At 49.4% G+C, this 26,444-nt stretch overlaps 1 pseudogene; it reads right to left on the reverse strand.

Annotated features, from left to right (window-relative positions):
- Nucleotides 1-1,564: 1,564 nt before the first annotated feature.
- Nucleotides 1,565-26,444, reverse strand: part of LOC137677140 (nucleolar protein 6-like) — a 61,209-nt pseudogene continuing 36,329 nt past the window's right edge.

Genomic DNA, 26,444 nt, shown 5'->3' on the forward strand with positions numbered 1-26,444 from the left:
GCTACAATCAGTCCCTGGTGGGAGAAGATTTTCTGGTCCCCCACTGATTACACTCACTTTGGGGAAATATTAGGTACAAATTGTGTTTGGAAACAATGAGCAGGAGCATGGTAATGCAAATGGAGATGGAATTAAATTAATTGCATTAACTGTGGTGTGACAGGGAACCCCTTTGGCCTGGGAACCATCTGAGTCAAAGGACTACCGCCCTGCCAGATCATGGCCAAGTCCTTTGCAAATGGGATGCGAACCCTGAAAGATCGTTATTGGTTTTGCGGGCACCATGCATTCAAAATACTACCAAAAAATTGGACTGGGGTATGGTATATTGGGATGATATGCTTCATACTTCTCAAAATTGGCAGCTAAGAACTGGGAATCAAATTATATGATCCCCAACGAATTATTGAGTATTATGGACCCGCAACCTGAAACACCAATGAACCAATCAGCGGTGCTCGAGAGCCAATCAAGATTGGCTGGTTCTCGATTACCTGCTAACAGAAGGAGTTTGTGCCAAAGTTAAATGACTGTAATTGTTTCCTGAAAATTGATGATAATGGAAATGTGTTTACACTGTATAACTTTTTCTCATTTTGTTTACATGTTATAGTTGCACTATAACTTTATCAAAAGCTATTTATCATTATTGATGATATTGTTGTTGTTAGACTTCTGTAAAGAAGAAGAGGTGACTCATTCTGTTTATTAGAATGATACCAATCACAAATCATTGGACTTATCTTTATTTCCTTGTATGCTTTACTCTTCCCTTGTCTTTCTTCAAAACCTATTATCTTTTTCTATCCTTACCTTTCTACATTTCCTTGTCTCTTCCCTTTTCCTTCTTTTAACCTGTTATCTTTTTCTGTCCTAACTCTTCTACACCCCCTGGAATCGAACCTTTCTACACCCCCTGGAATCGAACTACTGACTATACGTCGACAATTTCTGAGCCACGGGGTGGTGTGGGGATCTGTCCCCTTCCTTTTGAGCATTGTCTCAGAAATCGTAAACCACGTGCTCGGGCGACATCTTGTGGCGGCTGCCTGGAATGCCCGATCTCGGCAACGCTCGATGATGCAATAAGCTAGGCGCCCGCCCTCCACCTGCCTCCGGATGCGTGTCTCCGGTGACAGCCTGGCAAGGGGCCAATCCTACGGCGCAGGAACCGGACATGTCCCGCCTTCAGACCTGTGATTGGTGCGAACTGTTGACTGACGGCTCCCAGTCACATGACTCTGCCGAAAAACTCTATAAAAGAGGCTGGATCACTCGACCACGCGGGACCCTCACCGCCATCTTCCAACTAGCAACAAAGGATTTCCCGCGGGATGCCGCTGGATCTCAGGGTGGTGAATATTCTTTTCCTTTCAACTGTTTTCTCTGTTTCTCTCTTTCTTTTATCTCTCTCTCTCTCTCTCTTCCTTGTTCATTGGGTTGCCTCATTGTTGGGCTTAATAAAGTCAGAGCCAAGTTTGTTGATACCGTGCCTCGGTTGTGCTTTGTCCGAACTCAAGGATCACGAATCTTTAATATTTCGGGTCAGGATTTTTGGGGGCGCTTAACCTGCAAGCAGGTTAAGCATACCGGATGATAATTTGGCGGACCCCACGTGGGGGATGTCTGCATTGAACCAGGCACGCCGCACGTGGGCTGCACTGGAGTTACTAATTAGGCGGATCCCTCCCTCTTGGGAGGGAGATTGACTGCATTTTATTTCTAGATTTGCTTTGGAGGCGGACCTTAAATCTGGAACCCGACAGTCACCTAAGCAAATGGACCACTATAGAAAAAGGTATTAACTACCTTAGAGAACTAGCTGTGCAAGAGATCATTTATAGACACCCACGGGACATTGGAGGTCCTGATGAAGTGGAATGCAACCGATCCATGTTCCGGAAGGTTGTGAAGAATGCTCCACCGACATATACCCTTACGTTGTCAATATTAGTCTGGGGAGAAGATGATATGGCACGTTCTACTGTGGGTAAAATGGCTAACTGTATGCGACAGTATGAAGATAGTATTTCTTCCCCACTGCAGGCCTGTGTCTCGGCTGTGGAAAAACTGACTAAGGAAAACAAGGACTCGTTTAAACAACTGTCAGACAAACTGTCCAGGATCAAGAATAAACTTGACTCTCTACCTACACAGGCGCGCGTTGCAGCTGTTAAGAGAAAACGCTCTCCTACAGAACCAGCTCAAAGGAAACGGAACACATCACGAGGCATCCTGTGGTTTGCCCTGCGTGGTTATGGGGAGGACATGAGCAGATGGCATGGACAACCTACCAGTACCCTACAGGCACGAGTACGTGAGTTGCAAGCTAAAAGAAATACCAGAGAGAATTTTTCTAGAAGGATGGCTGCTCCAGTTACCAGTGAGCAGGACCCCAGTCAGGGTAGATGGGCCTCAAATCCCTTTTTCCCAAGTGTGAATAGGAGAAATGAAGGTCCAGTCCCTGTGAGCAGCATGAATCCATTTCTTAATTAGGGGGGCCCTGCCTCCAGCCAGGTGGAGGAGAGGGACAACCGAGTTTATTGGACTGTGTGGATTTGATGGCCTGGCACATTAAAACCACAAAGGTATCGAGCCTTGGTAGACACTGGTGCACAGTGCACCCTAATGCCATCGAATCATAAAGGGACAGAATCTGTCAGTATTTCAGGAGTAACAGGAGGATGTCAAGTGTTATCTGTATTGGAGGCCGAAGTGAGCCTAACTAAAAATGAATGGAAAAAGCACCCCATTGTGACTGGCCCAGATGCTCCGTACATCCTTCGCATAGACTACCTCAAGAGAGGGTATTTTAAGGACCCAAAAGGATATAGATGGGCCTTTGGTGTAGCAGCTGTAGAGACTGAGGACATTAAACAGCTGTCTACCTTGCCTGGCCTCTCAGAGGATCCTTCTGTTGTGGGGTTGCTGAAGGTTGAAGAACAACAGGTGCCAATTGCTACTGCCACAGTGCACCGACGACAATATCGCACCAATCGAGACTCCCTGATCCCCATTCATAAACTGATTAGACAATTAGAAAATCAAGGAGTGATTGGCAAGACTCGCTCACCCTTTAATAGTCCTATATGGCCAGTGCGAAAGTCTGATGGAGAATGGAGATTAACTGTGGACTATTGTGGCCTAAATGAAGTTACGCCACCGCTGAGTGCTGCTGTGCCAGACATGCTAGAACTTCAATATGAACTAGAGTCAAAGGCAGCCAAGTGGTATGCCACCATAGACATAGCTAATGCATTTTTCTCTATTCCTTTGGCACCAAAGTGCAGGCCACAGTTTGCTTTTACCTGGAGAGGTATCCAGTATACCTGGAATCGACTGCCCCAGGGGTGGAAACACAGTCCTACTATTTGCCACGGACTGATCCAGACTGCACTAGAAAAGGGTGGAGCTCCAGAACATTTGCAATACATTGATGACATCATTGTGTGGGGTGATACAGCAGCAGAAGTTTTTGACAAAGGGGAGAAAATAATCCAAATTCTTCTGAAAGCTGGTTTTGCCATAAAAAGAGGCAAGGTCAAGGGACCTGCCCGGGAGATCCAGTTTTTAGGGATTAAATGGCAAGATGGGCGTCGCCAGATCCCGATAGAGGTGATCAACAAAATAACAGCTATGTCCCCACCAACTAACAAAAAGGAAACACAAGCCGCCTTAGGCGTTGTGGGTTTCTGGAGAATGCATATTCCAGACTACAGCCAGATTGTACGCCCTCTTCATCAAGTGACCAGAAAGAAGAATGATTTTCAGTGGGGCCCTGAACAACAACAGGCTTTTGAACAGATTAAACAAGAGATTGTGCATGCAGTAGCCCTTGGACCAGTCCGTATGGGACAAGATGTTAAAAATGTGCTCTACACCTCAGCTGGGGACAATGGTCCTACCTGGAGCCTCTGGCAGAAAGTGCCAGGGGAGACTCGAGGTCGACCCCTAGGATTTTGGAGTCGAGGATACAAGGGCTCCGAGGCCAATTACACCCCAACTGAAAAAGAGATACTGGCAGCATATGAAGGAGTTAGAGCTGCTTCAGAGGTAATTGGTACTGAAGCACAACCTCTCCTGGCACCTCGATAACTAGTTCCGCACTGGATGTTCAAGGGTAAGGTTCCTACTACTCATCATGCAACTGATGCTACATGGAGTAAATGGATTGCATTAATTACACAGAGGGCTCGAATAGGAAACCCTAATCGCCCAGGAATCTTAGAAGTGATCATGGACTGGCCAGAAGGCAAAGACTTCGGAATGCCACCAGAAAAGGAGGTGACACATGCTGAAGAAGCCCCACCATATAATGAACTACCAGAGGATGAGAAGCAGTATGCCCTGTTCACCGATGGATCCTGCCGTCTTGTAGGAAAGCATCGGAAGTGGAAAGCTGCTGTATGGAGTCCCATACGACGAGTCACAGAAGGACAAGGTGAATCAAGTCAATTTGCAGAGGTAAAAGCCATCCAGCTGGCTTTAGACATTGCTGAACGAGAAAAGTGGCCAAGGCTGTATCTTTATACTGACTCACGGATGGTGGCAAATGCCTTGTGGGGGTGGTTAAAGCAGTGGAAGCGAAGCAACTGGCAGCGTAAAGGTAAACCTATTTGGGCTGCTGAATTGTGGCAAGATATTGCTGCTCGGCTAGAGAAACTAGTCGTGAAGGTACGTCATGTAGATGCTCACGTACCTAAAAGTCGGGCAACTGAGGAACATCGAAACAACCAACAAGCGGATCAGGCTGCTAAAGTGTTCCAAATAGATTTGGACTGGGAACATAAAGGTGAACTATTTTTAGCTCGGTGGGCTCATGAGACTTCAGGTTTAGGGAGAGATGCAACATACAGATGGGCTCGTGACCGAGGGGTGGACTTAACCATGGACTCTATTGCACAGGTTATCCATGATTGTGAAACATGCGCCGCAATTAAGCAAGCCAAACGGTTAAAACCTTTGTGGTATGGGGGACAGTGGTTGAAATATAAATATGGGGAGGCCTGGCAAATTGACTATATCACACTCCCTCAAACCCGCCAGGGTAAACGCTATGTGCTTACCATGGTGGAGGCGACCACCGGATGGCTGGAAACATACTCTGTGCCCCATGCCACTGCCTGGAACACTATTCTGGGCCTTGAAAAGCAAATCTTGTGGCGACACGGCACACCAGAGAGAATTGAGTCGGACAATGGGACTCATTTCAAAAACAGTCTCATAGACAACTGGGCCAAAGAGCATGGCATCGAATGGGTATATCACATCCCCTATCATGCACCAGCATCTGGGAAAATTGGACGGTATAATGGGCTGTTAAAAACTACCCTGAAAGCAATGGGGGGTGGAACCTTTAAAAACTGGGATAAGCATCTGGCACAAGCTACCTGGTTAGTTAACACCAGGGGATCTATCAATCGAGCTGGCCCTGCTCAGTCAGACCTTCTACATACAGTAGAATGAGATAAAGTCCCTGTGGTGCATGAAAGGAATCTATTGGGAAAAACTGTCTGGATTCTTCCTGCAACGGGCAAAGGTAAACCCATTCATGGGATTGCTTTTGCTCAGGGACCTGGATGTACTTGGTGGGTGATGTTGCAAGATGGTGAAGTCCGATGTGTCCCTGAAGGTGATCTGATTCTGGGTGAGACTACTTAATTCTGAACTGTATGTTGTTGCTGCATAAGAGTCTTTCAGGTTAAGACAGTGGTGATGAGACCGGAGCTAGCTGCAAGTGGCGTCCAGTAACCTCCTCGAGACTGACATTTTGAACCTGCAACCCGTGGGCATGAACTGTGACAAAACTCATACCATCTCTCCTGCCCTGAGAGACTGCTAGCCAGATGGAAACCCACAATCCTGAACTAAATGAACTTGATGAACTTTTTGCATAAAGATAAATCATAAAATAGTGATATGTGTATATATATTTGAAAATGAAAAGGTAGTGGTGATCTGAGTATGACGTGAATGGTATGGAATAAGGGGTGGAATGTCCTGGTTTGGCCCAAACCAGGCCAATTAGTCTTAGAGAAACCAAGGTCACTGCTAAATTCCTCACTGCTTATGAGTGAAGAGCTGAAGGGGGCTTGCACCTGCAGGGAGGAGCAGACAGGGCAAGTGACCCAAGATTGACCAACAAGGTATTCCATCCCATACAAGTCATTCTCACTTTCCTATTTATCACTAACCCACTGCCTCCTGGAGGTGGGGCCCAGGAGGGAGGGGCCCTCCTGTCTCCCACTGATTGGTACCAGCTTTGCCAATTCTCCAGTTAAAAGCCTGCAGGTGTGATGGCAGGGAGAGCTACTGCATTTTCCCCTCTGCCTGTTCTGGGGGGGAGCAACTCTGCCTGAGGAGGATTTCCAAGCTCTTGATCTTGGTTTTGTATATATTTGTATATATTTGATTATTTCTATTATTATTATACTCTTTTTCATTACTATAGTTTATTAAAACTGTTTTAACTTTCCAACCCGTAAGTCTCTCTCCCTTTTCCCTTTCCCTTTGGGTGGGGGGGGGAGGGTTAACAGAGAGTGTCTGCCACAGGTTTAATAGCCGGCCCAGCTTTAAACCGTGACACTGGGGCACAAGTTGTTTTCTCCTCCCTCCTTCCATTTTCAGGTGATGACGTGGGATGGAATAGTAGGATTCTCTCTATTAATGACTGGCTACGAGACTGGTGCTACAGGCAGGGCTTTGGGTTCTTTGATAATGGCTGGTTTTATAAGACATCAGGCGTGACGGTAATACATGGGAAAGGTTTATGTCGTAGGGGCAAAAGGGTTCTGGGACAGGAATTAGCAGGGCTCATTCGGAGAGCTTTAAATTAGATTCGAAGGGGGATGGGGTAGTAGCTGGGCTTGCACCACTGGGGCAACGCTCTAGTGTTGAGGCAGACCAGGAGGCCTCCCATCCCCCTGGGGTGAAATCGGTGTGCTCAGCTCGCTCCCTGAAATGCCTGTACACCAATGCACGCAGCATGGGGAATAAACAGGAGGAGTTGGAAATCCGTGTTCGGTCGGGGGGCTATGATCTAGTGGCAATCACAGAGACTTGGTGGGACACCTCGCATGACTGGAATGTGGTCATGGATGGCTATGTCCTGTTCAGGAAAGACAGGCCACTAAGGAGAGGTGGTGGAGTTGCTCTTTATGTGAGTGAGCAGCTAGAATGTATTGAGTTCTGTCCAGGGGCGGATCAGGAGCGAGTTGACAGTTTGTGGGTGCGAATTAAGGGGCAGGCTGGCAGGGGTGATACTGTTGTGGGTGTCTATTACAGGCCACTGGCTCAGGATGAGGAGGGTGATGAGGCCTTCTACAGGCAGCTGAGAGCAGTCTCTCAATTACAGGGCCTGGTTGTCATGGGGGATTTCAACTACCCTGATATTTGCTGGGAGGCCTACTCAGCCAGCCATCCTCAGTCCAGGAGGTTCCTCCAGTGCATTGATGATAACTTTCTGATGCAAATGGTGGATGAGCCAACTAGGAGAGGAGCGCTGCTGCATCTTATCCTCACTAACAAGGAGGGTCTGGTTGAAGAGGTGAAGGTTGAGGGCAGCCTTGGTTGTAGTGACCATGAGATGGTAGAGTTCAGGATCTCATGTGGCAGGAACAGAATAGCTAGCAGAATCACAACCCTGGACTTCAGTAGGGCCAACTTTGGCCTTTTCAAGCAATTGCTAGGGGAAATCCCATGGGACAGGGTACTAGAAGGTAAGGGGGCTCACGATAGTTGGTTAGCATTCAAGGACTGCTTCTTCCGAGCTCAAGATCAGAGCATCCCAGCAGGTAGGAAGTCAAGGAAGAGTACCAGGAGACCTGCATGGTTAAACAGGGAACTGCTGGGCAAACTCAAGTGGAAGAAGAGAGTGTACAGATCATGGAAGGAGGGGCTGGCCACTTGGGAGGAATATAAGTCTGTTGTCAGAGGGTGTAGGGAGGCAACTAGGAAAGCGAAGGCCTCCTTGGAATTAAGCCTTGCAAGAGAGGTCAAGGACAACAGAAAGGGCTTCTTCAAATACATTGCAGGTAAAGCCAACACTAGAGGCAATGTAGGCCCGCTGATGAATGAGGTGGGGGCCCTGGAGACAGAGGATAAAAAGAAGGCGGAGTTACTGAATGCCTTCTTTGCCTCTGTCTATACTGCTGGAGGCTGTCCTGAGGAGCCCTGGACCCCTGAGGCCCCAGAAGAAGTCAGGATAGAGGAGGAATCTGTCTTGGTTGATGAGGGCTGGGTCAGGGACCAATTAAGCAACCTGGACGTCCATAAATCCATGGGCCCTGATGGGATGCACCCGCGGGTGCTGAGAGAGCTGGCGGAAGTCATTGCTAGGCCACTCTCCATCATCTTTGCTAAGTCGTGGGCAACGGGAGAGGTGCCTGAGGAGTGGAGGAAAGAGAATGTCACTCCAGTCTTCAAAAAGGGCAAGAAGGAGGACTCGGGTAACTATAGACCGGTCAGCCTCACCTCCATCCCCGGAAAGGTGATGGAACAACTTGTTCTTGGTGCTGTCTCTAGGCACATCAAGGATAGGGGGATCATTAGGGGCAGTCAACATGGTTTCACCAAGGCGAAGTCATGCTTAACCAACTTGATAGCCTTTTATGAGGACGTAACCCGGTGGATAGATAAAGCTGTGGATGTGGTCTATCTCGATTTCAGTAAAGCGTTTGACACTGTCTCCCACAGCATCCTCGCAGCTAAACTGAGGAAGTGTGGTCTGGATGATCGGGTAGTGAGGTGGATTGTGAACTGGCTGAAGGAAAGAAGCCAGAGAGTGGTGGTCAATGGGACAGAGTCCAGTTGGAGGCCTGTGTCTAGCGGAGTCCCTCAAGGGTCGGTACTGGGACCAGTTCTATTCAATATATTCATTAATGACTTGGATGAGGGAATAAAGTGCACTGTCAGCAAGTTCGCTGATGACACAAAACTGGGAGGAGTGGCCGACGCACCGGAAGGCTGCGCAGCCATTCAGAGGGACCTAGACAGGCTGGAGAGTTGGGCAGGGAGAAACTTAATGAAATAGAACAAGGGCAAGTGTAGAGTCCTGCATCTGGGCAAGAACAACCCCATGTACCAGTACAAGTTGGGGACAGACCTGTTGGAGACCAGCGTAGGGGAAAGGGACCTGGGGGTCCTAGTGGACAGCAGGATGACCATGAGCCAGCAGTGTGCCCTTGTGGCCAAGAAGGCCAATGGCATCCTGGGGTGTATTAGAAGGGGTGTGGTTAGCAGGTCGAGAGAGGTTCTCCTCCCCCTCTACTCTGCCCTGGTGAAGCCGCATCTGGAATATTGTGTCCAGTTCTGGGCCCCTCAGTTCAAGAAGGACAGGGAACTGCTAGAGAGAGTCCAGCGCAGAGCCACGAAGATGATTAAGGGAGTGGAACATCTCCCTTATGAGGAGAGGCTGAGGGAGCTGGGTCTCTTTAGCTTGGAGAAGAGGAGACTGAGGGGTGACCTCATTAATGTTTATAAATATGTAAAGGGCAAGTGTCATGAGGATGGAGCCAGGCTCTTCTCAGTGACATCCCTTGACAGGACAAGGGGCAATGGGTGCAAGCTGGAACACAGGAGGTTCCGCATAAATATGAGGAAAAACTTCTTTACGGTGAGGGTGACCGAACACTGGAACAGGCTGCCCAGAGAGGTTGTGGAGTCTCCTTCTCTGGAGACATTCAAAACCCGCCTGGACGCGTTCCTGTGTGATATGGTCTAGGCAATCCTGCTCCGGCAGGGGGATTGGACTAGATGATCTTTCGAGGTCCCTTCCAATCCCTAACATTCTGTGATTCTGTGAGGAGCAGCCGCGGGAGATTTAAACACCCCCTGGGGAGCGCGGCGAACAGGACGGGCAAACAGGTTAGGCGCGGCAGTTCGTGCAGGGAGGGCCCTGCCACTTCAAACGGGGGCTACAACCCACTGGCGAGGAGCTGAGAAAAGCAGGAGTTATGGTATCCACCCAGCAAAAGCTGCCCCCTCACGGTCCCTCGAGCCGCAAGACTTGATGCGGCCACCCAGACAGAGCCTTCAAGAGAACATGCAGCTGTCCAGGTGCCGGACTGCAGTGAGCACACCTGTGGGAGATGTGCCCAGGTAAAAGAGCTGCTCAGCCTGGTGATGGAGCTTCGGGAGGAGGTGTCCAGGCTGAGGAGTATCAGGGAGTCAGAAAGGGAGATTGACTGGTGGAATCAAACTCTACCATCTCTGAGACAGATGCACGAGCCGACCACAGTGCAAGGGACAAAGGACCCCCTACCCCCTTGTCACCAGACAGAGGGAGGACACCCAGCAGACAGGGGAGAATGGAAAAAGGTTACTGCTTGGGGGGGGGGGGGCAGATGAATCCGCTCTCAGCCTGCCTTACCTTCCCAGGTGCCCTTACACAACAGATAGGAGGCCCTGGAATTGGTTGGGCAGATAACTGATGATTTGGATGTAGGTCCTTCTGGGGTGGAGGGGTCATCTAGGCAGCCTACCCCCCCCCATCACAACCACTCATGCTAAGAAAAAAAGAAGGGTACTTGTCATAGGTGACTCCCTTCTGAGGGGAACAGAGGGTCCCATATGCCGACCGGACCCAACCCACAGGGAAGTCTGCTGCCTCCCTGGGGCCTGGGTAAGAGATGTCACTAGAAAAACTCCCTAGTCTGGTGAAGTCCTCGGACTATTACCCGCTATTGGTTCTCCATGTCGGCAGTGAGGAGGTAACGAAGAGAAGTCCTAAGGCAATCAAAAGTGACTTCAGAGCTTTGGGGAGGGTGATTAAAGGATCGGGTGCCCAGTGTTTTCCTCGATCCTTCCAGTAGGAGGGAAGAATATTGAACGGTTTAGGCAGACCCAGACGATCAACGCATGGCTCCGAGGTTGGTGTCATTGGTGGAACTTTGGGTTTTTCAATCATGGGATGGTCTATTCATCACCAGGTCTACAGACTTCCAATGGGATGCAACTTTCCCAGAAAGGGAAACGGGTATTTGCTCAGGAGATAGCAGGGCTGATTGACAGGGCTTTAAACTAGATTGGAAGGGGGAAGGGGGCAACACCAGGCTAGTCAGTGACAAGACATGAGATGGCACGACACAGCTCGAAGAGCTGAGTGCTAGTGAAATTCTTCAAACTGCTCCAAGAGGTGATGGGCACAACGAACCGCATTTGAAGTGTTTCTACACAAATGCGCGCAGTATGAGGAACAAGCAAGAGGAGCTAGAAGCACTGGCCCAGTCCCAGGGATACGATATTATTGGCATAAGCGAAACCTGGTGGGATGAGTCCTGTGACTGGTGTGCCATGATGGATGGTTACAGACTCTTCAGGAGGGATAGGCAGGCAGGCGAGGTGGGGGGGTGGCACTGTATGTAGTGGAGGGGCTGGAATGCATGGAGCTTATAGTCGGCGTTGGCACAGTTGAGAGCCTCTGGGTAAGGATTAAAGGACAGACAAATAAAACGGATGTTGTTGTGGGAGTCTGCTACAGGCCACCCAGCCAGGATGATGATGGAGATGAGTTATTCTTTAAGGAAGTAAGGGAGGCATCTAAGTCATCTGCCCTTGTCCTTATTGTGGGGATCTGTTCCTCAATACGCCTTGCCCCCACCCCCTTTTTTTTTTGGCATTGTCTCAGAAACCGTCCTATCCCACGTGCTCAGACGCCATCTTCTGGGGTAAAGGACTACCTGACCTTGATGACATTTCCTGAGGCGCGAGGAGTTAGCTGCCGGCTAGGGGTGAGTGACGTCCCGGCCCTGCAGCCCTCCACCCCCTCTGGAGAGACCCATCCGGGATATCAGGCGACAGCCTGGCGATGGGCCAATCCTATGGCGCGGGAACTCGGGACTGTGAGTGGTGCGAACTGTGACTGGCAGCTCCGCGTCAGCATGACTCTGCAAAAATTCTCTATAAAAGAGGCCATTTTGCCCCACCATGTGCGTGCCCACCCCCGACTGCCGAGAATCAACAGAGGATCCACGGGACGCCGCGGGATCCAGGGTGGTGACTATCCTTTCCCTCTCAACTGATCTCTTTTCCTCTCTTCCTTTTACTTACCTCTCTGTCTCTCTCTATCCCTTCCTTGCTCACTAAGTTGCCTTGTTGTTGGACTTTATTAAGTCAAGGTTGACTTTATTGATACTGTGCCTCTGTTGTGCTTTGTCCAAACTCAAGGATCATGAATCTATTTTATTTTTGGTCAGGATTTTGGGGGTGCTTTACCTGCAGGCAGGTAAAGTGTAGAGGGGTTTTTGGAGGAGAATGGTCATGTAATGAGACAGAAGTATGAGAGTATGGAGTGAGGGCCTAGCTGCGTGACAAGAGTCATGTAGCTAGTGTCAACAAGCCAAGCTTCGAGAGATGAGGAAAAACAGTAGCTGAGCAAACAAGAATTGAGGGAGTAGCCGATGGGAACCGAACACGGAGGAGAAGAAACAAGAACTGATGGAGCCAATTAAGGAAGGACCAGTGGCAGAGCAGTGACCAATCAACACATCAAAGAAGAGTATGTTTAGTAATATTAACGAATAGCAATGCACGTGCTTACAGCCAGGGAAAGTACAAAATGTATAAAAGGGACAGCTTATGCTTAATAAAGCGTCTTCACTTTGATTCACATTGGATTGTGTGGAGGCGTGTTCCTTCTCCTCAGTAAAGCATACCCTGTGATTTATTAGGCGGGTCCCATGTGGGACTGACTGCATTGAAGTTACTAATAAGGCGGGTCCCTCTCAGGACTGACTGCATTTCATTTCTCGATTTATTGATAAGGCGGGTCCCCTGTGGGACTGACTGCATTTAATTTAGTTGGGGTTGCTGCCAAGGGCTGGGCAACTGCTGATGAGCTTAATCTGGAACCTGACACTTATGGGGGACTTCAATTTGCCAGATGTTAATTGGGAATACCACACAGCTGGTACAAACAGGTCCAGAAGATTTCTAAACCATCTGGACGATAACTTCTTGGTTCAGGTGCTAAGGGAAACGACCAGGAAAGGGGCCTTCCTCGATCTGTTGCTTGTTAACAGAGAGGGTCTTGTGGGTGAAGTGGCAATTGGAGGGCTGCCTTGGCCATAGCGACCACAAAGCCATCAAGTTTAAAATTTATGGAAACAGGAGGAAGGCTGCCAGCAAGACCTCTACTCTGGATATGAGGAGAGCAGACTTCAGGCTGCTCAGGGAACTACTTCATAAGGTTCCCTGGGAAAAAGCTTTTGAAGGAGCCGGGGTCCATCGGTGCTGGTCACTTTTTAAGTACCACCTCCTAAGAGCACAGGATCAAGCAATTCCAAAATGTCGAAAGTCAAGCAGGCGAGGCAGAAGGCCAGCCTGGATGAGCAGGGATCTTCTTGAACTAAGGCAAAAAGAGAAAGTGTACAACTGCTGGAAGCAGGGTCGGGCAACATGGGAGGATTACAGAGATGCTGTTCGCCACTGTAGGGAGGAAATTCGTGTGGCCAAAGCTCAATTAGAGCTGAAGCTGGCCAGTACTGTGAAGGACAATAAAAAGGGCTTTTTTAAATATATTGGTAGCAAAAGGCAGGCTAGAAATAACATTGGCCCATTACTCGACGAGCATGGTCACCTCACATACAGGGACATAGATAAAGCAGAGACATTTAATGCTTTCTTCGCCTTGGTTTTCAACACCAGTGATGGGCACTGGGACCCCCAGAGCCCTGTGCCTGAGATCCACGACTGTGAGAATGATACACTCCCAATCAACCCTGAACTTGTGCGGGATTTGCTGCTCCAGCTGGATCCCTACAAGTCAATGGGGCCCGAAGGGATTCATCCAAGGGTACTTCAAGAACTGTCTGACATCATAGCAAGACCTCTCTCAATGATTTTTCAACGCTCTTGGGAATCTGGAGAGGTCCCAGTTGACTGGAAGTTGGCAAATGTTGTCCCAATCTTCAAGAAGGGCAACAGGGATGACCCCGGTAACTACAGGCCTGTTAGTCTCACCTCGGTGCCTGGCAAAATTATGGAGAAAATTATTCTGGGAGTTATTGAAATACATCTCAAAGACAATGCAGTCATTGGTCCCAGCCAGCACAGGTTCATGAGGGGAAAGTCCTGTTTGACAAATTTGATTTCTTTCTATGACAAGGTTACCCACCTAGTTGACCAAGGGAAGCCAGTCGATGTAATCTTTTTGGATTTCAGTAAAGCTTTCGATACTGTCTCTCACAGTATCCTCCTGGGCAAAATGTCCAGCATACAGCTGGATAAACACATAATGCAATGGGTGAACAATTGGCTGACAGGGAGGGCTCAAAGAGTTATAGTAAATGGGGCTACATCAGGCTGGTGACCGGTCACTAGTGGGGTTCCTCAGGGATCCATCTTGGGGCCAGTGCTCTTCAATATCTTCATTAATGATTTGGACACAGGACTTGAAGGACTACTTTCCAAATTCGCTGATGACACTAAATTGGGAGGAGCTGTTGACACCCCTGAGGGCAGAGAGGCCCTGCAGAGAGACCTAGATAAATTAGAAAGGTGGGCGATCACCAACCGCATGAAGTTTAACAAGGGAAAGTGCCGTATTTTGCACCTGGGACACGGCAACCCTAGATGTACATACAGACCGGGGAACGAGAGGCTGGAGAGCGGCCCTGCAGAAAGGGATCTGGGGGTTCTGGTTGATGGCAAGTTGAACATGAGCCAACAGTGTGCCCTGGCAGCCAAGAGGGCCAACCGTGTCCTGGGGTGCATCAAGCACAGTATTGCTAGCCAGTAGAGGGAGGTATTGTCCCACTCTACTCTGCACTGGTGTGGCCTCACCTTGAGTACTGTGTGCAGTTTTGTGTGCCACAGTATAAAAAGGATATGAAGATACGAGAGAGTGTCCAGAAGAGAGCCACAAAGATGGTGAAGGGTTTAGAGGGTGTCCTGGTTTCATTAGGATTTGGTTTCAGTTTGTGGCCAGCCAGGGTGATTAAGGCCCTTAGCAGTTAAATCCAGGGCAGCTGACCCTGGCTGGCCCACAGGTGTGTTCTATAGCATTGACATCAAGCTCACTATAAAAGAGAGGGTTTGCTAGGAAGAGGTGGGCTTTTTCTGCTCTCCTTGCCTCTTCTCTCTCTTCCTTGTTGTGATTCTTGGAGCAACTTGATAGTGATTTATGGATAAATATACATTTGTCTAGTTTGTGTTGTCATTTATATTGATTTCTTTATTTCATTAAATCTGTTTAACTTCATCCTACAAGTCTCCCTCTCCTTTTCCCAATTCACTTCCTCATTTGGGGAAGGGACATTGGGTGAGAGAAAAACTGCTATTGTTTAGCCCTGGGTGTGGGCTAAGCAAAGACAGACGGGAAGCCATACGAGGAGCAGCTGAAGTCACTAGGTCTGTTCAGCTTGGAGAAGACTGAGAGGAGACCTCATTGTGGTCTACAACTTCCTCACAAGGAGAAGTGGAGTAGGCGCTGACCTCTTCACCCTGATGACCAGTGACAGAACTCGAGGGAATGGCAAGAAGATATGCCAGGGGAGGTTTAGGTTGGATATTAGGAAAAGGTTCTTCACCCAGAGGGTGGTGGAGCACTGGAACTGGCTCCCAGGGAAGCATTCATGGCGCCAAGCCTGACAGCATTCAAGAAGCATTTGGACAATGCCCTCAGACACGTGGTGTGAATTCTGGGGTTGTCCTATGCTGGGACAGGAGTTGGATTCGATGATCCTTGTGGGTCCCTTCTAACTCAGGACATTCTATGATTCTATGCAATGTGTCCTGCAGGACCTCTGGCTTCAAAACCACCTTCCTTCTCAAAGGCAGGAGAGCACTGAGCACCTTCTTTCCCCTCTCTTCTCCTCCATGACTTTCCAGCTAAACAAGCAGCACTACTTGCAGGGAAATGGTGGGACAATTTTGAGGTCTTTCTCAATTTAAAGAAGCCTTGCATGCAGCCCTGTCTCTCACTTCCTTGCCCATGCCCCAGACCATCCCAACCTGCTGTGGGTGTGTGGGGATCTGTCCCCTTCCTTTTGAGCATTGTCTCAGAAATCGTAAACCACGTGCTCGGGCGACATCTTATGGTGGCTGCCTGGAATGCCTGAGCCTGGCAATGCAAGATGACGCAATAAGCTAGGTGCCCGCCCTCCACCCGCCTCCGGATGTGTGTCTCCAGTGACAGCCTGGCAAGGGGCCAATCCTACGGCGCAGGAACCGGACATGTCCCGCCTTCGGACCTGTGATTGGTGCGAACTGTTGACTGACGGCTCCCAGTCACATGACTCTGCCGAAAAACTCTATAAAAGAGGCTGGATCGCTCGGCCACGCGGGACCCCACCGCCATCTTCCAAGTAGGAAGGAAGCATTTCCCGCGGGACACCGCTGGATCTCAGGGTGGTGAATATTTTTTTTTTCTCTTTCAACTGTTTTCTCTGTTTCTTTCTTTCTTTTACCTCTCTCTCTCTCTCTCTCTCTCTCTTCTCCTTGAATATTGAGTTGCCTCATTGTTGGACCTAATAAAGTCAGAGCCAAGTTTGTTGATACCGTGCCTCGGTTGTGCTTTGTCCAAACTCAAGGATCACGAATCTTTAATATTTTGGGTCAGGATTTTTTCGGGGTGCTTTACCTACAGGCAGGTTAAGCATACCGGGTGTTCGCATTGAACCAGGCACGCCGCACGTGGGCTGCACTGGAATTATTTATATTTTTTGCGGGCCCTGCGTGCGGACTGTCTGCATTGAACCAGGCACACCGCACGTGGGCTGCACTGGAATTACTAATTAGGCGGGTCTCTCTCTTGGAAGAGAGATTGTCTGCATTTTATTTCTAGATTTGCTCTTTTTTTTTACTAATTAGGCGGGTCTCTCTCTCTCCCTCTCTCTCTCGGGGAGCAGGGGGGGCGGACGGGGACTGTCTGCATTTTATTTCTAAATTTGCTTTGGAGGCGGACCTTAAATCCGGAACCCGACAGGGTGACAGAAGGGCTAAGCTCAAATCTTGCTAGATCTGGCAGCTCTACTGAAGCCACAGCAGATTCCCATAGACTGGGCAGAGATTAGCATGAAATGCAGCTGGCAGGTGGCTTGGGAGGTAATGGGGCTGGGCCTAGGGTTGAGGAAACCTTCAAAGAAACCCTTGCAAGTTTTCTTTAGCCACCTTCTAAGGTACCTGGGTTAAGGTGAAAGGGGAGCTTGAACCTAAAGGGGCCTAGCATCTTCCCGCCTGAACTGGAATTTTAATTCAGGCACCTTTGCAATTCCTTCTATGGACCTGGAGGCAAGATCTGGCCCTTTCTGCCATCCCTCCTTGCAGCTGCCACCATCCCTGCTGGCAGCAGCAACAGAAAAAATGCTTGGTGGTTGTGCAGGATTAGCCAACTTGGGGGCCAGCAAATGCTAAATGCTGCAGAGCCTGCAGGAGGCAGCCCAGGAGGAGAAGAGATGCTACCCGAAAACTATTTTTCTTTTGCAGGCACACCTCCCTCCCCAATAGAAGCTTGAAGAGAAGCTGATACCAAATCTGCAGGCAAGAGAAGCATACGGGAAGGTGGACAAAACCCCCCCAGTGTGTCAGTCAGGAGAAGGGTAAGAAGAAAGCCCTCTGACATGCTGTGCTGCCCAGGAGGGCTGGCAGGGTCAGCTAGGAGCTGCCAGAGCACAGCTAAGGCCCCCCCCAGCTCCAGCTCTGCCTTCCATCAAACTGCCACTAGCACAGCCCAACTTCCACAGGGACCTGAGGAGCCAACACACACTGCAACAAGGGAAATCCCAGTCAGATATTGGGAAACAAATTTTCACAATGGTGGCCGAACATTGGGACAGGGAGGTGGGAAATCTCCATCCCTGGAGATAGTTGGCATTCAACAGGACTGGGCTCTGCGCAGCCTGCTCTAATGTCAAAGCTGGCTCTGCTCTGAGTGGGGAATGGGGCCGGAGACCTCTGCAACACCCTTCCTGCCAAAGCCAGCCTACAATTCCTACAACAGTTCTGACACTGCTCACAGCACTTCTGTGGGTAAGGGATGATGGCACTTGAAAGTCAAGCCAGGTTTTGAAAAAAGGGCATCACAGCCCCACCTCTCTGTACACTAACATTTACTCAGCTACAGCATGTGAAGCTGGGAAGGGACAAAGAGGCAGAGGCTGCACATCTGCAAAGTACTGGCTGTCCAGATCCGGTGTTGATCACCGCTGCCACACAGCATCTTGTGTATCTCCCCAGCTTGCTGAAGCTTTGGCATGGCCACACGGTGGAAAAGCACTGAGTTGATGACTTTGGATACTGATGGTCTCCATATACCCACATTACCAACTTCCTCTGCTATCATGCATGTAACCAGCCACAGAGAAACCATCCTGTGACCAATATTCAGCCTCTATGGCTCATGCAACCATTGGTCCAACAGCAGGAGCCCTACTGGTACCATGTCATGGATTCCTGTACATACCCCCAGAAAATATGGGTAGCTACTGTCCATCATGCACCCCAGTTGGTGCAAGAAGCCATGAAAAGTCAATTAACTGACTAGAGACAAATGGCTTAAAGATACTTTTGCATTGAAATATCATATTCTTCAGCAAAAGCTCCAGATGCTTTGTATCTGAGGTCATTCTCACATCAGCAGCACTCCCATGTCCATGGAATGGGTGGCACATTCACCAGGTCGTCTGCTGAAGAAGTGATTTCAGATGCACACAAAGAATGACCATCACATGCAAAATACATAAAGATGTCGCCAACTAGGTCCTGCAGTGGCAGGCAACTAATGACCTGAATGCCAAAAGGCAGCTCCCCCCTTAGGCATGTAGCCCCCTGTGCCTCCCCAATGGGCCATGCTTACTCTCAGTTCCTGGAGGGTCATAATCCACCACAGGAAAGAGGAACTTCACAGCAGTGCTGTTCTTCACCACGCCCCGGGAAAACTACTTTAGTGGCTGGTCCACACTCTCCAGGTGCCGAGGAACCTGGTTTGGATTCAGGTGGATTAGGACATCGTAGAAGTCCAAAGGGGGGCGGAAGACCATCTGCAGGGAGAAAAGACCAGTGCTACTCAATATAGGACACAGGTGAGCAGGAGAGATGAGAGAGGTTTCCCAAAACCTCGCTTGCATTTTATTCCCTTCTCCTTAGAAAGCAGTAAACCAAACTGCAGTGAGAACCACATGAAGTTCAACAAGGCCAAGTACAAGGTCCCGCATGTGGGTCAGGGCAATCCCAAGCACAAATACAGGCTGGGTGGAGAATGGATTGAGAGCAGCCCTGAGGAGAAGGACTTGGGGTGATGGTTGACGAGAAGCTCAACATGAGCCGGCAATGTGCGCTTGCAGCCCAGAAAGCCAACCGTATCCTGGGTTACATCACAAGAAGCGTGACTAGCAGGTCAAGGGAGGTGATTCTGCCCCTCCTCTACTCCGGTCTCATGAGACCCCACCTGGAGTACTGTGTCCAGCTCTGGGGCCCCCAGCATAAGAAGGACATGGACCTGTTGGACAGAGTCCAGAGGAGGGCCATGAAGATGATCAGAGGGCTGGAGCACCTCTCCTGCAAAGACAGGCTGAGAGAGTTGGGGTTGTTCAGCCTGGAGAAGGCTCCAGGGAGACCTTATAGAAGCCTTCCAGTACCTGAAGGGGGCCTACAGGAAAGCTGGAGAGGGACTTTTTACAAGGGCATGTAGTGATAGGACGAGGGGTAATGGTTTTAAACTGAAAGAGGGGAGATTTAGATTAGATATTAGGAAGAAATTCTTTATTGTGAGGGTGGTGAGACACTGGAACAGATTGCCCAGAGAAGTTGTGGATGCCCCCTCCCTGGCAGTGTTCAAGGCCAGGTTGGATGGGGCTTTGAGCAACCTGGTCTAGTGGAAGGTGTCCCTGCCTGTGGCAGGGGGGTTGGAACTAGAAGATCTTTAAGGTCCCTTCCAACCCAAACCATTCTATGATTCTATGATTCTATGAAAGCAAAATTTTTGTGAGATTAATGTCAGAAGTTTGCAAAAACATCCACAGGAAAAACATGACTGTAGTGGAGCCACGGAGAGCTCCAGCCCATATTGGCCACCCCATTCCCTCTGGGTTGAGACACATCCCCGATCCAGCATGGGCTCTGCTCACATCAGAAGGATGTGACCCTCACTCCCCTATACCCCATGCAAGTGCTGTAACAAGGACTCTGTCGAGAGCAAGGTGGTCCCCCATGACCCTGGTGGATAAGCTAAATGTTCTCTGGACCACCAAAGTGTACCAGGAAGAACACACTCAATTACCACAGCCCAACTGTACAGCAAGCTCAACCCTTAAAGAAGTGAGATGCTCCCTACCCACATCAGACATCCAGCCAGAAGGACTACATTCTCTACCCTATTGGTTTCCCAGGTCCGCAGAAAAATCTAACCACTGTCCCCAGGACAGAGCTTTCCACAGGGCCAACATTGTCCTCTCCAGCCCTGACCACGGACCCCAGGAAGCCCACCTGAGTGCACGACAGTGGGGTGGGCAGTCGAGAGAGGGACAGTCGGTGAGCTGAGACAGGTAACTGTGCCACATGTGGCAGAGTCCCAGAATGAAGAGGGGAGTCAAGAAGCTAAGAGGAGCCGAACAACACCCAGGAGACACGAGGAGCTGTGTAATAACAATATGGTCCTGTCTGTCCAACAGGAGTTGCCCCAGAGGGCAGCAGCATCTTCCATCAAGCAGACAGAGAGTGAGAGCAAGCCCCATTAATGGAGGGGAGCAATCCCAGACATATAAATATTTGGACAGGCAGGATCTGGCACTGTGGATGCAGCTGTATTAAAATGGAAAAAAAAACCCTAAAACTATGTGTACATTTTTGTGGAATAAATGATGTGGAGACATGAACAGAGGCGTGGGACACCGCCCAACTTGGTGCTGGCAGAAAACCCACTGCTTGGAGATGGTTTATAGCCAGGCTGGGGAGAACACACATGAAGAACATCAGTGACCAGCACCAAGTCCCAGATCTGGTCCACACAGACCCCCTTTCCCACCCAGATGACCAAGTCCATGGCTTATTGTACCCCTCTGGGAGCAAAGAAACAGACCTCACAAGCCCATGTCTGCATCCGCATGAGAGCAAGCATGTCCCCAAACGACCCAAATGCAGACAAAAAAAACATGGGAAGAGGAGGCAGCTCCAAGTTGCACTGGAAAGGCTTTTCCCTCCTCCCATCCCCACGCTTTGCTTACAAACAGATTAGCAGCCCTAGAAACAGCATCCCATGTTTATCCCTAAGGAATGTCGCAGGCCTGGAAGGATGCTGGTATGGACCAGAGGGACACCCTAGGGATGAGAAAGGAACCCGCTGCAATGGCCAAGAGGAGGGGAGGGGGAAGGAGGACCAAGGAGGCTGAGTCAAGGGGTTGGGAGGATGCTATGGACAGGCAACAGCTTGTTTCGGGAGCTAACCACCCCCAGCTCCCACTGCACCTCTTGGGTTTCAGTCTTGGGTCTGCACTGCAACTGCAGCACACTGGCCACATCTCATGTATACAGCATCTCACCCCTTCACAGCCCAGTAACACACACTGCTCCCGCCTCAAGTAGATCTCACCCCTGTCATACTTCCAGCACAAAATGCAGCAGAACTGAAAGCAATGTCAGTAACTCCTTTGTATATTGCCTAGGCAGGAAAAAAAAAACAAATCACTCTATGTTGTTTTTTTTCTAATGCGAGTCTGTCATATCTAACCACTGTTTGGCTTTGAGTCCTCTCAGCTTCAATTGGCTAAGTCACTACTTGGTACACCAACAAGCTCCCCTCCAAAGCACACGTATCTATCTCTTTTCAAAGGGCAAATAACTGTGTCTGCATCTCCCAGGTCCATTTGAGTAATGGATGTTTTAACTTAAAAGAAAAAATGAAGAGGGTTAAACTACATATGGCCTTGCTCCTCTGCTCAAAGCAAAATAACATCTTCCTAAAGTACCTGTTAGCATCCTACCAAAACCTCTGGCACCCTGGGCTTGGTAAGACTTGAGCACACAAGCCAGATTTGCACAATTACACCAAGACAGAGTCTCCCAGAGGCACCATTTGCTCCAGACAGACATGCAACCAATTCCACACGGGAACACTGAAGGATTGCTTGTGCCCCAAGAAAACCAGAAAATACAAAATAAATTTTCCTCAGTCAATGATATTTCACCCCAAGTTGCTATCCAGAGCTGGGTCCCCCAGAAGTGGGTTAGCACAGCAGGGCACCAGCCTCCCAGCTCCCATCCTTGCTGCTCTTTATCCTGGGGCAACCACATGTGGCCACAGTCTGAATCCTACTAACGCATTTCAGCGATCATCACTGAAGACCAGTATGCTTTGCCAGAGCCTGAAAACCCTTGTGAAGGGGTTACCTTCACATCCTGGCTGTTGAACGGGTCCATGAGCTGCTCCTCCAGGGCCTGGAGAGACTCTGAGGCCAGCATGAGAAGGCACTGCAGGATCTGGGGAGGGAATAAAGCCAGAAGGTGAAACTCAGCATTCCTGGATGTAGTAGGGACCCCACTCACCCACAGGGCCATTGGAGCTGGCTCCAGCACTGGGAGCAGGGAACTGCCCCAAGCCTGCAGCCACTGCAGGGCAAGGACAGAGTGCCCAGCTCACCTGCGCTGAAGGTCGCTCTTCGGTCCACATGGAGCTCCACTGGTCTTTGGGGGTGGCAATGAACACGACAGGAAGGCAAGAGCGAGCAGCCACAAACTTGTTCTTGATCTCTGTGCAGTCAGCATCTGGAGAAGGCAGACGAGTGAGATGCTCTGCCCCATCTGCAGCCCTCCAGTCTCCTTGCCCATCCATGTATTGCAGCCCAGAAAAGAACAGTACTACAGGATTTTATCCGCTCCCCCCCTCTGATCGCACATCCACGTGCAACCAGAGCTCCATTGCCACGGGCTTGCTCTGCTCTCATGCTTCCCTCAACATTCGCCTGTGCGAAGTTTTGGAGACAGGATGCAGGGCTAGATGGACCTTTGCTCTAAACCCACCTAGGTGAGCCCAGACATGGCTCAAGACATGGCAGGCACTGGGACTGATATGGGCTGGGAACTCACATTATAAGCTAATGACAGAGTTTGTACCCAAAGAGTTTTCTACTTTTTGGAGTTTTTTCCTGTCACGTGAGAGGGAAAAAAAATAGCTCTTTGGCCAAAAACCACTTCTGATTATGTTCATTAAAAAAAGCTGGAGGGTAGAAAAATATCAGTTTGCAAAACCCAATTCTCTCTCTCAAAGAAGAAAAAGTTGAGGGAGTGCTGAAACCCACAGAAACAGCTGCTCCCTCTGGCATTGCCCACACCACTCCCAAGCAGCTTTACCTTTTCTTACAAATCAGCTTTAAAAGCTGTGTTGCTATCTCCCCCACCCCATCGCCACCTGAGGAGAAGAAACAGGACTCCACACAATCCAATGTGAATCAAAGTGAAGATGCTTTATTAAGCATAAGCTGTCCCTTTTATACATTTGTACTTTCCCTGGCTGTAAGCATGTGCATTGCTATTGGTTAATATTAGTGTCCACACTTCAAGCACACTCTTCTTTGATGTGTTGATTGGTTACTGCTCTGCCACTGGTCCTTTCTTAATTGGCTCCATCAGTTCTTGTTTCTTCTCCTCCGTGTTCAGCTCCCCTCGGCTACTCCCTCAATTCTTGTTTGCTCAACTGCTGTTTTTCTTCATCTCTTCTCTCCAAGGTCGGCTTGTTGACACTAACTACATGACTCTTGTCACGCAGCTAGGCCCTCACTCCATACTCTCATACTTCTGTCTCATTACATGACCATTCTCCTCCAGAAACCCCTCTACAATTCCCCCTTTCTTTTCTTGAGCCAGAAAGGCCGTGTTTATCATCCGCTGCAGGGCCCTTTGCAAGCAGGAGAATAAACACGGTAATACAAGCATGATAATACAAATCACGAACAATCCCATTAATAGCATTTTAATCAATCCGACCAGCCACCCTCCAATTCCCAGATTAGCCAACCAGTCATCCAGGAACCCATGCTGTTCCCGTATTTTCTGTGTGGCATCCATGAGCTCTTTGATCTGCTTAAGAATTGACTTGGAGGGAGCGTTCAGATCCATGCAACACATCCCATCAAAATCCTGACATCCATGACCGTGCGCTAGTAATAAAAAGTCTATAGCAGCTCTATTTTGTAAGGTAGCATGTAGAATACTATCTACATCGTTGGCTAATGCTTCTAAAACTCTAGAAGTTTGGTTAGCTCTTTTTGCAACCCAGCAAGCTAAATTTTGCCTGGCCTTATGTAGGTTAGTATGGTTAGTATGACTTTTTGCGTAGGCATTAGTAGACTTAATTTGCTTATGGTACACGGACCTCCCACCTTCTTACTGGGCAACCTTGGCCAAGCCCTATCCCCACAAATTAGGAATAAACCCTTTGGTAATTTTTGCTTTCAGATCCATTTAAGGGGACCCCCACTAGACATGTATGAAAGGGTTATTCAGGCTGAGCTAAGGAGGCACGAAACTGAGTCTGGTTCAGGCTCCGCATCAGAGTCACCCAAACGTTGTGACTCTGTGGGGTTCCCACAGGACAATGGTGGGAACGAGCTACTGAACGAGCTATGTCCAGGCATGTCCAGGGGGTGGTAATGGGGTGGTGATGAACTAGCCAATCATAATACAGAACAAGGGCCTTGGCTATGAGACCAACAAGATATGGGGGAAGTTGAAAAATAAGAAAGAATGCTGCACCTGCAAGATATAGCTTTTTAGCATAAGCCAATCAGAACGCTAACAGTAGTGCGTGATCAGCATGTGCTCTACTCATTGCTTATATAAACTCTGTGTGATCAAGGAATAAAGGAGAACCTCCATACTCATATTGAGACTGTGTCGTTACTCCGGGACCGTCTCCCAACTCCAACATGACTCCCCTTCCACGGTGTCAGCGGAAGGACTATCGGCTGGTGTCCTCTTGTCAGCTCCAGGATCCAAAGCAGGCTTAACACACCTGGTGGGAAACCACCATGGCCCTGCGTCTGTGGAGACACAAGCATACCCACGTCCCCAGGTAATTAAATCCCATGGGCCTGTCCACTTTCCCCTTTGCAGGTCTCGTGCTAAAACCTTTGCCCTGACAAGAGGATCGCCTCCCTGCAAAGACAAAAAATGAGAGTGTGGTGCACTCGTTCCACAATGGCCTGGCCTGTAGTATGTGTGTTATGTCCGTTGGCCTCAGGTCCAAGGCTTGGCAGCCGCGCGGGCTAACCCCGTGTGGAAACACCCATCCGGGTCCTAGGCGTTGACACTCCGGACAAGCGGCGGTGATAGATTTCGCGTCTGCAAAAGAGATCTTGAATTGACGGACTAACGCCCGAGCCCCTTGGTGAAAAAACTGGTGAGACAGAAACGCTTGACGAACTAGGTCTGGCACTGGAGGGGTCCAAGCGGGGGCTGCGAGGGTGTTGGCACGCGCGTTCCCTTCACATATGAATCCTGGCAGACCAGTGTGGCTGCAAATATGCAAGATATAATACCTATGCATACGTCGGTGCACTACAGTCCATAGCATTTTTAGCAACGAAAATAATTGTTCTGAGTTTACCTCTTTGAGCAGCGCACAATCAACACGCTGCGCAATGTCTGCTACATAAGCAGAGTCCATAACAATGTTTACAGCACAATGCGAAAATGTTTTAAAAGCAACAATGGCAGCACTAAGTTCAACCAATTGAGGTGATCCCTGTACTAAATGCACCAATTCCTGCCATTGCCTTCCGTCATACCAGGCAACTACTGCTTTTCCCGATTTTCCAGAGCCGTCAGTAAAGACCGTGGGGCCTTGTACTGGGTTATCTGCTGCCAGCGGCTTTTGAATCACTGGTAACTCTGAATGAATTTGTAATAATCTGTGACTGGGAAGATGATAAGATACCTGCCCTTCAAATCCTTCCAGGGCCAATTGAAATGGTAAACTGTTTGCCATACACCAGCTTACATAATCGCGTTCACTGGGAATTATCAGTTGACTGGGGTCTCGGCCCATGAGTTGAACGCATCCTGTGCGTTCTTTCGTGATTGTTTTCGATATCAGCTCAATCTGAGTGCTTGTGGGAATCTGGCCCTTCCTTTTGAGCATTGTCTCAGAAATCGTAAACCACGTCCTCGGGCAACATCTTATGGCGGCTGCCTGGAATGCCTGAGCCTGGCAATGTAAGATGGCGCAATAAGCTAGGCGCCCGCCCTCCACCCGCCTCCGGATGCGTGTCTCCGGTGACAGCCTGGCAAGGGGCCAATCCTACGGCGCAGGAACCGGACATGTCCCGCCTTCAGACCTGTGATTGGTGCGAACTGTTGACTGACGGCTCCCAGTCACATGACTCTGCCGAAAAACTCTATAAAAGAGGCTGGATCACTTCAACACGCGGGACCCTCACCGCCATCTTCCAAGTAGGAAGGGGGTATTTCCCGCGGGACGCCGCTGGATCTCAGGGTGGTGAATATTTTCTTTTTCT

The sequence above is a fragment of the Nyctibius grandis genome, assembly GCF_013368605.1.
Source record: "Nyctibius grandis isolate bNycGra1 chromosome W unlocalized genomic scaffold, bNycGra1.pri SUPER_W_unloc_2, whole genome shotgun sequence".
Taxonomy (NCBI): domain Eukaryota; kingdom Metazoa; phylum Chordata; class Aves; order Nyctibiiformes; family Nyctibiidae; genus Nyctibius; species Nyctibius grandis.